The sequence below is a fragment of the Mastigoproctus giganteus genome, chromosome 12 (assembly GCF_048544385.1).
Source record: "Mastigoproctus giganteus isolate SK-2022 chromosome 12, ASM4854438v1, whole genome shotgun sequence".
NCBI classification, from domain to species: Eukaryota; Metazoa; Arthropoda; class Arachnida; order Uropygi; family Thelyphonidae; genus Mastigoproctus; species Mastigoproctus giganteus.
In genome coordinates, this window is record NC_143586.1 from 147617664 (window position 1) to 147630940 (window position 13277).

A 13277-nucleotide genomic window follows, 5' to 3' on the forward strand; every position below is an offset into this window, starting at 1 on the left:
AACCATTCCTGCACACGAGATATGGGACGTTGCCTTTTTGAAACGGTCTGGTTCCATCTGGATACATGCTCACCATGTAGGGCAAAACTTGGTCCAAAACAATGCTGAGGTAGGATCTACCACTAAGGGTGTGATCGATGGAGATGAGGGGACTCGGTGAGTGATGTCCATGAAAATATTTCTCAAATGATTCCACCACCCGCCTGTTTTCAAACTGTGTTACAGCTGTTCACCTGCTTGCCATTGAATAGCACCTGTCCATCAGCAGGATGTAGCTGAAACCTTGATTATTAAACCAGGCAACTTTTCCGGTCATCCAATGTTCAGAAATGGTGCTCCCTTGCCCACTGCAGGTATAGGCATTGATGATGGTCAATCAGTATGTGTACCGACTGGGCTAGCCGGGTGGGTAAAGTGCCTGCCTGGCAACCCAAAGGTCGCAGGTTCGAATCTCGCCTCGGGCTTGGATCAAAGTACAAAATGCAAAAACTTTGGGAGGTGCATTATGGCCACAGAAGCCGATGCGCCAACAACTAACAAAAAAAAAAAAAAAATCAGTATGTGCACGTGAACAGGTCACCTACTTCAGAAGGCCTATCCACAAGAGCATACACCGGATGGTGTTTTGGGAAACATTTCTCTGTGCTCCCTGGTTGTAGTCTGCCATTGGTTGATAAACTTGCTGTTCATTGTCCTGGAAAGCACATGGCAATGGCTATTCACCTCAGCTGTCAACCAGTGGTAGTTACCCTGTTCTGGCACATTGGGTGGTTGTGGTCCTTTTAGATTTGAATTCTGTGTACAATTCAGCTTAACACAGCTGAGTAGTTAAGTACTAAATTGCAGTAGCCCTTGCATTTGAGTGGACTCTGATTTAAGCTCATAACTGCTAAATATGGTTGATTATTGCATTCCTTGTCAAAATGATAAACTACTCTGATCTAGTGGTCATGACGTGATTTATTTGTTTAGAACAGGAGTGGGTAACCTTCTACCCATGGGACAACTCCAGCTCACGAATTTATTTAATCTGGCCCCTGGTCGTTTTCAAAATATATATAATAAACGGCCTGCCGAAGAATATATATTATGAAATTATGTTTATTGTAATTTTTGTTTTATTTGCTGTTATTAAAGTGTTTTTAACATTTTGATTGCGTGACGTCTAATGAATCATTTGAATTTGTGCCATATGTCACGACTCAAGTAAGCAGCAGCATTGCCAAACGGTAAGTAAGCATAGCTTCTACCAACACTGGTAAGCAGGCATAGGCTTGCAATCAATCAGTAGTGGTTCCCAGACCTGGGCTCTGCAGAATGTGATTGCAGTGCAAGTGTATCGTGCGTTTCAATGGTAAATGACAATGAACAATTGACAGATAAAAGTAAATAATTTGAAGAGGATTTTCCATTTTTTTAATGAAGGTATTTATTGAAACCTCTCACAATGCATAATTGAAAATCTAAGATTATTAAGGTTTTATAAAATCTTTGAAATTATAATAATTTTTGATTTAAAATTTTTTATAATTGTATACTATAATTGCATTTTTGTAATTTTATCCTGAATTTGTATTTTGTTTTTCTTATTAATAAAATTAGTTATATGTAGGAGTATGTATAAATATTACAATAAATAAAACTGTTCATGACAATTTTTTCATTATACATCATTTTAATTCTAAAAATCATGGAAAGCAAAAAAAAAAAAAAAAAAGTGGGCCAGTGTGTACTTCAGACATTTTATTTGGCCTGCAATTTTTAAAAATACAGTATAATAAATATGGATAATGATGTATAAAGTTTGTCTGTGTAGTCTTTATTAAACTTGATAGAATAAAAAAAAGTCATTTTATCACATTCCAGAGGTCAGCTTCCTGAACAGATTTTTAGAAACAAAAATATTAATTATATAGCTTCTCTTTTTTTTTTAATGTGAAGCCATTCTTTTGATTTTAGTATTAGTTCTCATAAATGACATAAGAAAGCAAGCTTATATAGCATCAACCAAAAAAAAAAAAACTTCCTATTTCAACTGTCCATTCCCTACGATAGTTTCTATAGTTATTCCTTGAATTTATTTAAGCTATCCACTTCCACCACAACAGATGGAAGTTTGTTTGTTCCAGAAATCAACCACCTGCTGGCTAAAAGAAAACTTCTACACATCTGTTCTGCAACCATCCTTCCTTTGAATTTATGCCCCCTCATGTGCATTATCTGAGCAAGAGGTAGAATACTATCAGCATTGAGCTTTCTCAATCCATTCAAAGCCTTAAACACCTCAGTCAGATGATCTCGCAGGTGCCTAGTCTCCAGATGCTGCAATTTGCAGAACTAAAGCCTTTCTTGGTAAGACCACCCTTTTGTTCCCCTCGCCAATCTCATTACCCTTCCCTGTATCTGTTCCAACAGCTCCCCATCCTTCATGAAATGGGGCTCCAGACCTGTATGCAGTACTCAAGATGTGGCCTGACCATTGCCTCATCCAATGTAATAGTCACTTCCTTATTCCTGCTAGAAAAATTCCTGTATATCATTGACAAAACCCTATGAGCTGCCCTGGCCACCTGCCTGCACTGCTCAGAGAACTTCATATCTGACTCTACAATTACCCCCAAGTCTTTTTCATTTTCGACTATTCTGGCTGTAGTACCACACAGTTGGTACGTTACTCCGGGATTACTGCTACCATTCCTCAGCTCATCTGCCTATTTCTACAACCTGTTGCATACTTTATTACTGTAATTAACTACCCTGCCAACCTTTGTGTCATCTACAAACTTGGACTTAAGACTTCATCAGTATGATTAATAAATATAGAAACAACAGTGAATGCACCACCAAACCTTGGGGGCCCTGCTAATAAGATTAGTCCACAAAGAGCAGTGTCCATTAATAACCAGTTTGTCTTCTCAACCTTCCCTATAGCAGTAACTTGCTCTTAATGCCACACTGCTCCAATTTGGGGGTGTTTTATGTGCAACAATATCAAAAGCTTTCCTGAAATCTAAATATTACATTTCATGAATGATGAGTGTTTAAATTCATTATTACATTATGCAAGCTGGTGAGGAAGCCTTATTTTCTAGGACTTCCATTCAAAGAGGTCACAACCTAGGCAGCATTTTTCTTTCAGCATTCAGCTTCCTTTCATCTCTAAAGCATTTAGGGCATAAGCCTCAAGCTATGGAGGAGCCTGGACTATGTATAAGTACAGTGCAAGCGTATCAGAAATACATAGCTATATCTGAATAAATCAGAATCTTGTTCAAGATGGCAACTCGTGAAGGTATTCACAATATGAGATATAACTTAAAACGATGCCGTTTCACGTATATTCTGATTTATTCAGATATAGCTATGTATTTCTGATGCGCTTGCACTTCCTTTCATCTTTATTGAAATTAACACTTAGCTTTATTGGCCGTCAGGTTTTGTATGCAATCTGCAGTATGGTTGACGCTTTCTTAGGTGTGCCTGTTAAGTGTGCATTTATAAATCACTTTGGAATTTGGACAATGCATAAGCAACAAAGTTCACAGCCAGAAAGGATGAAAATGCAGATGCCATGAATATTGTGATATTTTTCAATGATAGAGGTTATGATGTCTGAGCTTGATCTAGTAAACCTGCAACTAGTGTGTGTTCCCCTTACTTCAGTGGATGCTGTCAGCCCCATTGAGGTTTTCATTCCATGTACACATGAAGAAAGTTTAGATCGTGTGAAAGTATGACTCCGTAAAAGTGATGAAAAAGATTCAGTAGAAAATGACAAAGTGGGAGTCGTTAACAATTTATTTATTTCACTGTTTATTTGATTAGGCTGATCACTTTGTGCAGGGTAAACTGCTAAACCTATCATCAGACATTTATCCTTATTATCATGCCTACTTAGATTATTCTCAACTGTAGTTGAGGACCCTCATCAACCGGTGCAATACCACCACTTTGCTTATCGTAGGCTTGATTTCATTTCCTCTCCAACTTTCTCTCAGTCCTTTCAGAATTTCTCACACTCTGTCTTTTTTAAAAGAAAAGTTATTGTCTGAATTGTAAACCTATTTTGTATTTATTGATCAATACCTATACTTAACTTTCTCAAATTCATTTGTAATTCCCAAATTCTTTCAGAACTTCAAGCTTCTCCTGCTAAATTTGTTAAATTCTTAATTTAAGGTTTGTATCCAAAAATTTACTTGTTGCTATCAACTTGGTAGTACAATGGTAGATGACTCATCAACCGGTGCAATACCACCACTTTGCTTATTGGAGTCTTGAAGTGGTGGAACCCATGTTTAGTCTCCAGAGCTAAGTTCTGGTCAACCCTTCTCCGCCTCTTCCATCATGCAGTATGACTGATGACTTTTGAGTTTACGATGAACATCATGGCGAGATCAAATCTTCCTTACATTTCGAGGGTACGGCTCTAAAATGGTGTTCTCAGGGCAGCTGCTAGTTAGTACACCGGACCAAACCTATTGGTAACTCTTTAGGAGGTTTCCGGATCAGCTAGTATATAATCTTGCTACCTCTACTCTGCCAGATAGTGACTGGAGGGAGTCCGAGTAGGGTGTATGTGGGAGGGCATTGTCGAGGCCATGTTATGTTAAGGATCTGGGTGTATTCTTACCATGTGTAAGTGCCATATCCAAAAATTTCATTACTTACTATGAATACACCATGAATTGTCAAACTAATAGAGTAAGCTTATCTGCGAAAAAGATCTAAACCTCCCAAACGCTTCCTAGTTCATTTCACAAATATACGTGGTCTCAATTCTAATGTCACCAATGCCCATTTCCACTTGCAGTTTTGCAAACCCCATGTACATTTTCTGACAGAATCTCAGTTATCGGTTGATTCAACTACTGCTCATCTCAGTTTCCCAAATTATTCACTGTATGATTCCTTTTGCCTCAAAGGTTCTACTTGTGCATATGTCCGTTATGGTATTCCCTGTCAGACTTCGTAATTTGGAATCGGCTCTTTTCGATCTTTTTTGAAACTCTCTGCCTGATTCTGTCAAATTCATCTATTGTCTCTACTGTTCACCTAACTCCAATAATCACTTGAAGCTCTTTAACTTCCTCTCTTTGCAACTTGACTTTCTCCAGTCCAACTTTCCTAACTGAGGTAATTTCCCTTGGTGATTTTAATGTTCTCAACTCCAGCTGGCTTCCGTTTTCTAGTCACACCGACCCAGCTGGTAAAGATGCTGATGCTTTTGCAATTACTGATGACCTTGCACAGATTGTTAATTTACCTATAAGAATACCAGACAATCCTGTAATGCCATACAGCCAACACAATCATTCTCTCACAAACAACACTTCTAAGTACACGGTCGAAGTGAGTGGTCCTTTAGGCACCTCAGATCACAACTTGGTGATTGTCTTTTCTCCAATGCAGCCTTTATCTCATGGCTATTCCCAACCTCGCATTGTTTGGCATTACAAGAATGCAAAATGGGATGACCTGCAAGATTTCTTTTCCTTTGTCGGATTACTGTTTCAAAACTTCTGATGTCAACTGTTGCTCAGATCGTGTCAGTGAAATTATTCTTGTAGGAATGGAATCCTTTATCCCACATCCACTTTAAAATCTCGTCCTTTATCTAGACCTTGGTTTTCCAATAAATGTGCTAAGGCTGTTCAAGAGAAGAATGTTGCATATCGTAACTGGTTCGTTTCCAATTCTTCAGTTTCATTTTCTGCCTACACCAAAGCTCGCAACATTTGTAAACAGTTATTAATCAGTCCAAACTGTATTTTGAACAACCTGACAGTAGAAAATCGGCTTCTTGCCCTAATGGTAGTCAAACATTCTGGTCTTTTGGCGAAGCTATTGGCAGCAACTTTTGCCCATCTCTGCTCCCACATCTGTCCAAACCAGATGGTTCTGTTGTCACTTCAGCCAAGGATAAAGCTGACCTGCTAGCATTCCATTTTTCTACCAACTCATGTATTAATGATCTTGGTAAAACACACCCCCGCACCATTCCCAACATACACCATTCAATGCCTCCTGTGGTCTTCTGTCAGAAAAATTTTGACGAATCTTGATGCTAAGAAAGCTCCAGGCCCTGATAGTATTTCGTCACTTGTTCTCAAAACTTGTGCTCCTAAACTTACTCCTGTTCTTTGACGTCTTTTTTCACTTTCTTATTCCAAATGTGTTTTTCTTTCTGCTTGGAAATTTACTCATATCCAGCCAGTTCATAAAAAGGGTGACAAATCCCAATTATCGTCCCATTACAATTACTTCTACTTTTTCTAAAGTAGTGGAGAAATCAATTAACCACCAACTCTTAAACTCGCTAGAAACCCTCCGTCTGATCAACGATCGCCAGTATGAATTCCGTCACTGTCGATCCACTGGTGATATTCTGGCTTATGTTACCCATTTATGCACAAATTCGATGGAAAAGTTTGGTGAAACAAACTCTTGACGTCTCAAAGGCTTTCGTTCTTGGTTGGCATAAAGGTCTAAACAAGCTTCCATCTGCAACTGTTTTTTGTAATTGGTTATCCAGTTTTCTCACTGAGGGTGATGGTAGATTGCTGTCTGTCTTCTAACTTCTCAACTAATGCTGATGTCCCCCAAGGTTCAGTTCTTTCCCCCACTTTTCTCTTGTATATTAATGACCTTCCACTGACTGGAAATCCTATCCATTGTTTTGCCAATAATAGCACATTGCATTCCACTTTCCGTTTTGAGAAACCTTGCCCTGCTCAATCAGCTTCCACTTCGCGAATATCCGCTACCAATTCCTTAAATGCCGATCTCCAGATAATTCTCCAGTGGGGCAAAGACAACATAGTTGATTTCGATCCTTCTAAAACTCAGCCTTGTCTTATATCACGCAAAAAGGATTCTTCTTCTTCTATGCTTATCTTTGGTGACACTCTGATTTCTAGGCAAGTTTATATATCTCTTGGGGATTACCCTGACTTCCAATCTCCCTTGGCACAAGCACATTGCAAATATTGCTTCCTCTGCATCTAAAAAACTTGGTTTTCTCTTTCGCTATCGGCGTTATTTTTCTTCAAAACAGCTGTTCACCCTGTACAAATCGCAAATCCGCCCTACCATGGAATATTGTTCCATCATCTAGGGCGGTGCCCCCAAAACCTCTTTCAGTCTTCTAGATTCCATTCAGAAGAGGGCAGTTAGCTTAATTAATGACTCATCTCTAACAGAGTCTCTCCACTCGCTGTCTCATAGACGTACTGTTTCTGATGTGTGCCTTTTCTACAGATACTTCCATGGGCACTGTTCTTTTGAATTGGCTTCTATAATTCCCGCTCCCTCTTTCAAAACAGTCCGAACACGTGCCGCCAACATCCATTTACTGTCCAACTTCAAACTCACAGAACCAACTTTTCACTTTCTTCATTTATTCATTCAACTGCCGTTTTCCGGAACAACCTTTCTTCATATGTCTTTCCTGAAAATTACAGTCTACAGAAGTTCGAGTCTGATGTCAACAAATATCTTCTCTCGTCTTCTCAACCTCCAATCCAAGCACGGTACTAAGTACTATAGGTTCTAATACCTCTCGTGTTTGGGGTTTTTATAAAAAAAAAAAAAAAAAAAAATTCGATAAGCTGTAACATTTATCTCAACTGTTTGCTCCAAATTCTTTTTGACATTTTGTAAATATGTTCATATTTTGTAAATAGTGATTAGCTGTATATTTAAATAACGCCTTTGTTTTCTTTAGATTTTGTGGTTAAGTATGCTGTTTACTACCTTCAATGTTTATTTGATTCTAATCAAAACTTGAACGTTATGAACTGTTACATACAATAACATAGCATGCCATTATTTTGTAAAATTTATTGTGTTCGTGTCTTGGACTGATTGGACATTAATTTTGGAGAGGACATTTATTAATTTAAATGGTTATTTTCCCGTTTTTTTTTTTGAATAAGAATCATTTATTTTGTATAATTCTGTATATTTTATATCTGCATAATATTGTAAATATTCTTTTGTTGCAAACAGTTTCTATAACTATTTGTTTAAGGTTGTATAATTCCTTTTCTTGGAAACAGTTGAATGGTGTTCCTTTACTTAACTATTTCCAGTTATCTTTCTCTAAATGGTTCTCCTATTTTTAAAGAAAATCTAACTCTAAACAAAATTTCCTTCAAATTGAATTCCTAATTTCTGTTTTTCCTACCTGCAGGCATGTCATCTATCACGACAGCGAAACACGGTGTAGTTGAACTGCCGTTCCATGTGCCTCCATTCATCAGACACGTATACTATGAGTGTGAAATTTGTGACACTCGTATATGTACAGTATTACTATATCAAATCATTCCCTTTCCCCACTGCATAGGCTTCGTACTAATGAACTGACTGGCACTATGTTCTGTAACTATATACAGCACAGTATACGTATATGTCACCGGTCGGGACGTCACCCCGTAGGTGCTGTAGGATGTGTCCACTCGTGGTTCAGGAGGGGCCATAGCATTTTGGTTTGAGTGTATATTCTAACTCGTCTAAATTTATTATTATTGTTAGATCATCACTGGAAGCATACAATCAATCTGAAGACCTGGATGCGCTTCAGGAATAAATGCCCTAGGTCCTTGCAGATTTTCCTTATTATGAACGCTTTGTAAGTCTCGTTTGAACAAAATAGTTGATGAAAATTTCAGTAAAAAGTTATTTTCAAAGTAAAAAAAAAATATATATATATATAAATGTATATATATAAGCAAGTATTTAAAAAGACTGCAGAAGAATTCGTTATCATACCATTTACGTTTTCCACATTTTTGAATGTTTATGGTTCCTTTTTTTTTTCTCACCCCTGTTGATATCCACATGTTTGCGATTGCACTAAAATCGAATTGCCGTTTTAATCTGTTGGGGGGGGGGATTTAAAGGTTAAAAATAAAACTGAAGTATTAATATGCAAAAAGTAACAGAAGTTGTTTGCTGTACCGTATTTCTTATAAAGTTCAGTTACTGAATTGTTCTAGTCTAGGAAACAATTTTAAAGTTACGTCATTAAAATTACTCGTTATTATTGCATTGACGTTCTCCTAAACTTGATCAACGGAATGTTCGCAGAAGTCTTGCTTCCTCCTCCTTGGCTTGAGTACGGAGTGATTCCCGTGTCCAAGACAAATGCTCTAGATCAGTCCGTTGGATTACCGACCGATTTTCTCCTCAGTCTGGCTGCTCAGATTATTAGAAAAATGGCTAAATTTAGATTATGGTATCATTGGGCGTGGCCGACGAACAATCCAAGTGATTGTTCCTCCCAGAGGCGGGCTGTCCTGAAGGTGCAAGGGGTGCACTGCACCTGGGCGCATGAAAACTTGAAACTTACATACATATATGAAGAAAGTTTTAAAGGGGCGCCGAATTTCAATTGGAACCCGGGCGCCAAAAACCCTAGGAACACCCCTGGTTCCGCCCCTCCACGTGTCACATGACAAGTTACAGGGAAAGACCACGTGATGAACAGAAGGTCATATGACGGACCTAAACTGAGAAAAATAGTTGCAATTCGAAGGAAATAAACACAGGGAAAGGTCACATTTTTAATAGACTTTCATTTTCGTCTAGTGAAGAAAGGTTGTTATTATTAGACATGGAACAAGGAAGCCTGAGGCTAGAGAGAGAGAGAGAGAGAGAGAGCAATCACCAAGAAAGAAAAGAATGATGATATACAGATCAGGACCCTGGGTGTGCTATGTTAGTTTATGCCACTAATTCGGGACGGATTCAAGCAAAAGAATTATGGGGTTTATTAAATAGACATTCGTTTTAGCGAAAAAAAGGTTATGTTAGTACGCCACTAATTCGGTACGAATTCAAGTTAAAAGGAGTGTGGGTTTTTTAATACAATCCGGTAGACAAGGAAAGTGGTTGGGGGGAATCCCATTTATATTAATATTAGCAGAAGCCCCCCCCAAAAAAAAAATTGTATTTTTTTATTAACTTATTGCGTCTTAATTTTGCTCCTTCACTGGTTTTTGCTTCTAACCGCAACCATTTTTCTCAGTTCACGTCCGTCTCGTGGCCTTTCCCTATGACTCGGCACATAACAGGAGGAGCAACACGTCATTCACTTCGAGCCTTTCGTTGGCCATGTCCAGTGGCACCCTAATCTATGTACCAGAAAAATGTATGCTTCACCACTTATCCCCAAATCTTTAGTGAAAGAACCAATACATACCCCTTTATAGAGCGAGAAATCGATCTAGCGTAACATGTTAAGATGCTTAAATTCTTAACATCCTAACTATGAATGAGGAGATGGACGTTTGTGCTGTATCTCGTGATTTTTTTTTTTTTTTTTTTGTAGTTATTGGCGCATCGGCTTCTGTGGCCATAATGCACCTCCCAAGGTTTTTGCAGTACTTTGATCCAAGCCCGAGGCGGGATTCGAACCCGCGACCTTTGGGTCGCGGGTTTGAATCCCGCAACCCAAAAACACTTTGCCCACCCGGCTAGCCCGTTCGGCATCTCTTGATATATCTGCTGCATTTGAATCAGTTTCCGTTAATTTCCACTTTACCTTCTTTGTACAGTTCTTTCTAATCAGTGATCCTGTGTTATTCCTTATTAATAATAAATAAATTTTCTGTTTATACTCCGGGACGACCGAATGGTCAGAGGAGTTCACAAGATAGACAGACTACAAGAAACAGCACCGTATTCAGCAGCCACGGGCTTGAACCCCGGTCACTCAAGGCACGTGTACTTATGCACCCGCGCGCCTGACTACTAGGCTACGGCAGCCATTAAGCTAATTTTATCGAAGTGAGTACTTTTCAAATTTGAAGACCATTTATTAACGAAGCACTCTAAGACAGGAATCGTCTGTCCTTCCTTTCCCCTTTATAATATTTTATTTTTATTTATTTATTTTTTAAATAAAATTCAATGGTTTCCCTCATTCCGATAATGTCCTCTTCGCTTGGTTTACACCAGTGGTTACCAACTTTTCCTGCAGCATCTGCATAATATGATTCTGGAAATGGGTTCGGTGAAAATTTAGAAACTCTCCCTCTCCTATTGATAGAGCGCCATCAAATCGTTTTTATAACTACCTAAAAAAAAAATGCCAAGCGACTGACTGTAATAAAAAAAAAAAAATTAAAACAGTTTTTCGTTTATAGATTAGTTCACTTGTTTCATACAGGTGAACTAATGTTTGAGCACAACAATGTATGCACTATTCCCAATAAATAAATGTAATATAGGTAATGAATAAATGTTCATCCTCGCAGAATCGATGTTTTAAGAAGCTCACTAGCGTCCCTACTTAACTGTAGGCAATTAAAGCAAAAAGACGGTAAATATGAGTCTGTAATAACATTCCCAACATAAAACCCGGATCATAAAATGGAAATCAAATTAGTAATATAAAATATGTTTTCAAAACAATGTATCTGAGCATAGGGTTACCAGACACACTCGTTTCCGAGGACATTATTATTACTACTAGCCACATAGTGCAAGGAAGCCTGTATTTCCGAGTTACTCTGAGAGAGAGAGAGAGAGAGAGAGAGAAGGGAATCACCAAGAAATAGAAGAATGATGATATCCAGCTCAGGACCTGGGTTTGTCAAATATGCTTTTTTTTTGTTAGTAATAAATATAATTTTTAAAACTAAAAATTACCTAGTTTTTTTCCAATTTTGTCCTAGCCTTTAAATTCTAGATCAAGTAACCGTACTGAGCAAAATATTTTTACGATGTAGTAGTCATATTTCGTCACTCTATTTATTCATTGATATTAAAGTCGATATATAAACAGATATTACTATTATTTTATATATTAAAAAAAGTATAGCAGAATTTAATTTTACAAATAATGATTCTTTTGAAACAATTTTCAGTGATATTCATTAGAACAAAATTTCGATACAACGAATGATTCGTGCACCCACGATAAAATTTCTATGGATTTTCACCTCAAGTTTGTTGTAAGCATTTTATTGCATCATGTAATTGTAGTATTGACGCTTATAAAACCGACAGATATGGAACAAACTCCCCCCCCCCCCACCTTCCAGACAATTTTTTTCCACTACTGAAACGTGTCTTGTAACTTTCTTTTGCTCCTTTTTTATTTTATTTCTAATTCTAATGATGAGCATTATTTTATATTAGTTCTCAATACAGAGAAACTGTTGCTGCTGCCATACACATTAGTCAATGGACAAATTTTTTTTTTTTCCTTTCTTATTTATAATACCACAAGAATTAAACTAGTCCTGGCATAGTTACTCATACTATTCATATATTTTTTATTATTAGCCATACGGTGCAAGGAAGCCTGAGGCCTATGCTACACCAGCCAAAAAAATTTCCTGAGTTACCCTAAGAGAGAGAAGTAGAAGGGAATCACCAAGAAAGAGAAGAGAAGCTCAGGACCCTATATATATATATATATATATATATGAATCACTCTTTGTAAAAGTTTAATCTTTGACCTTTCTTATCTTTCAGTGTACTGTTCAAGAGCAAAAGCATTTTATAGTTCGACTGACAAGCAAACAGAACTATAGAATGACTTACCAAATTAACAACGTGAACTATTCTTTCGAGTTCATTTCTGTATAAAGGAATTCGTTTCAGAGAGGAAGGGTATATAAAGAGTGCTAGTAATTTTATGGATGAAATTTATGACACATAAATAAAAGGCACAATATCTAAATGCTGGAATGGGTAAAGACTCCTATTTGGAAATACTTGAATGTAAGTATGCAATTGGTGACCTTACAGCAAGGGAGGGATGGAACGAAATTTGGCGTGATAATAAATTTTAAAAAAAAAATTGATTTTAGAGAAAATTGTTTGGCAGAAAAGAAAAAGTTTAAATTTTATTAATAGGATATAGCGCAGCATTCAGAAGGTGCTGCGCTATATCCTATTCGCAAGGTGCTTTCCACCTAGCAGTAGCGCTTCCTCAGGAAATGTACTTTCATTCTGAGAAAGAAGTCAAAGCCATAGGTCTCATATGATGGATTCTGCAGTTTGCTTTATTTTCCATTTTCGCAAATCAGAAAGGCTCCCAATACTAGTTGTCACCTGGCATACATAATTCTGCAATCTTGTAAAACAATCCGCGGAATTTTCTGAAATGCCTCCACTTTTATGTTATTAGTAAATTAATAAGAGGAGTTTACCTCAATATAGTACGTGGAACACTTCCGTATGATACCCTCCAGAAATTAAAACGGAAAAAACGAAAAAATCGACAACTTACCGGTACATTAAAGTAAAATATAAATAAT

The 13277-nt window shown here is 37.5% G+C and overlaps 1 protein-coding gene across 1 annotated transcript in view; it reads left to right on the plus strand.

Moving 5' to 3' along the window:
- Positions 1-8307, plus strand: part of LOC150077499 (succinate dehydrogenase assembly factor 2-B, mitochondrial-like) — a 52034-nt gene extending 43727 nt beyond the window's left edge. Inside the window, exon 5 of the mRNA XM_090386285.1 lies at positions 8195-8307. The gene's annotated coding sequence lies outside the window, so the exon portion shown is untranslated. The remainder of the gene's footprint in view (positions 1-8194) is intronic.
- The last annotated feature ends 4970 nt before the right edge of the window (positions 8308-13277 follow it).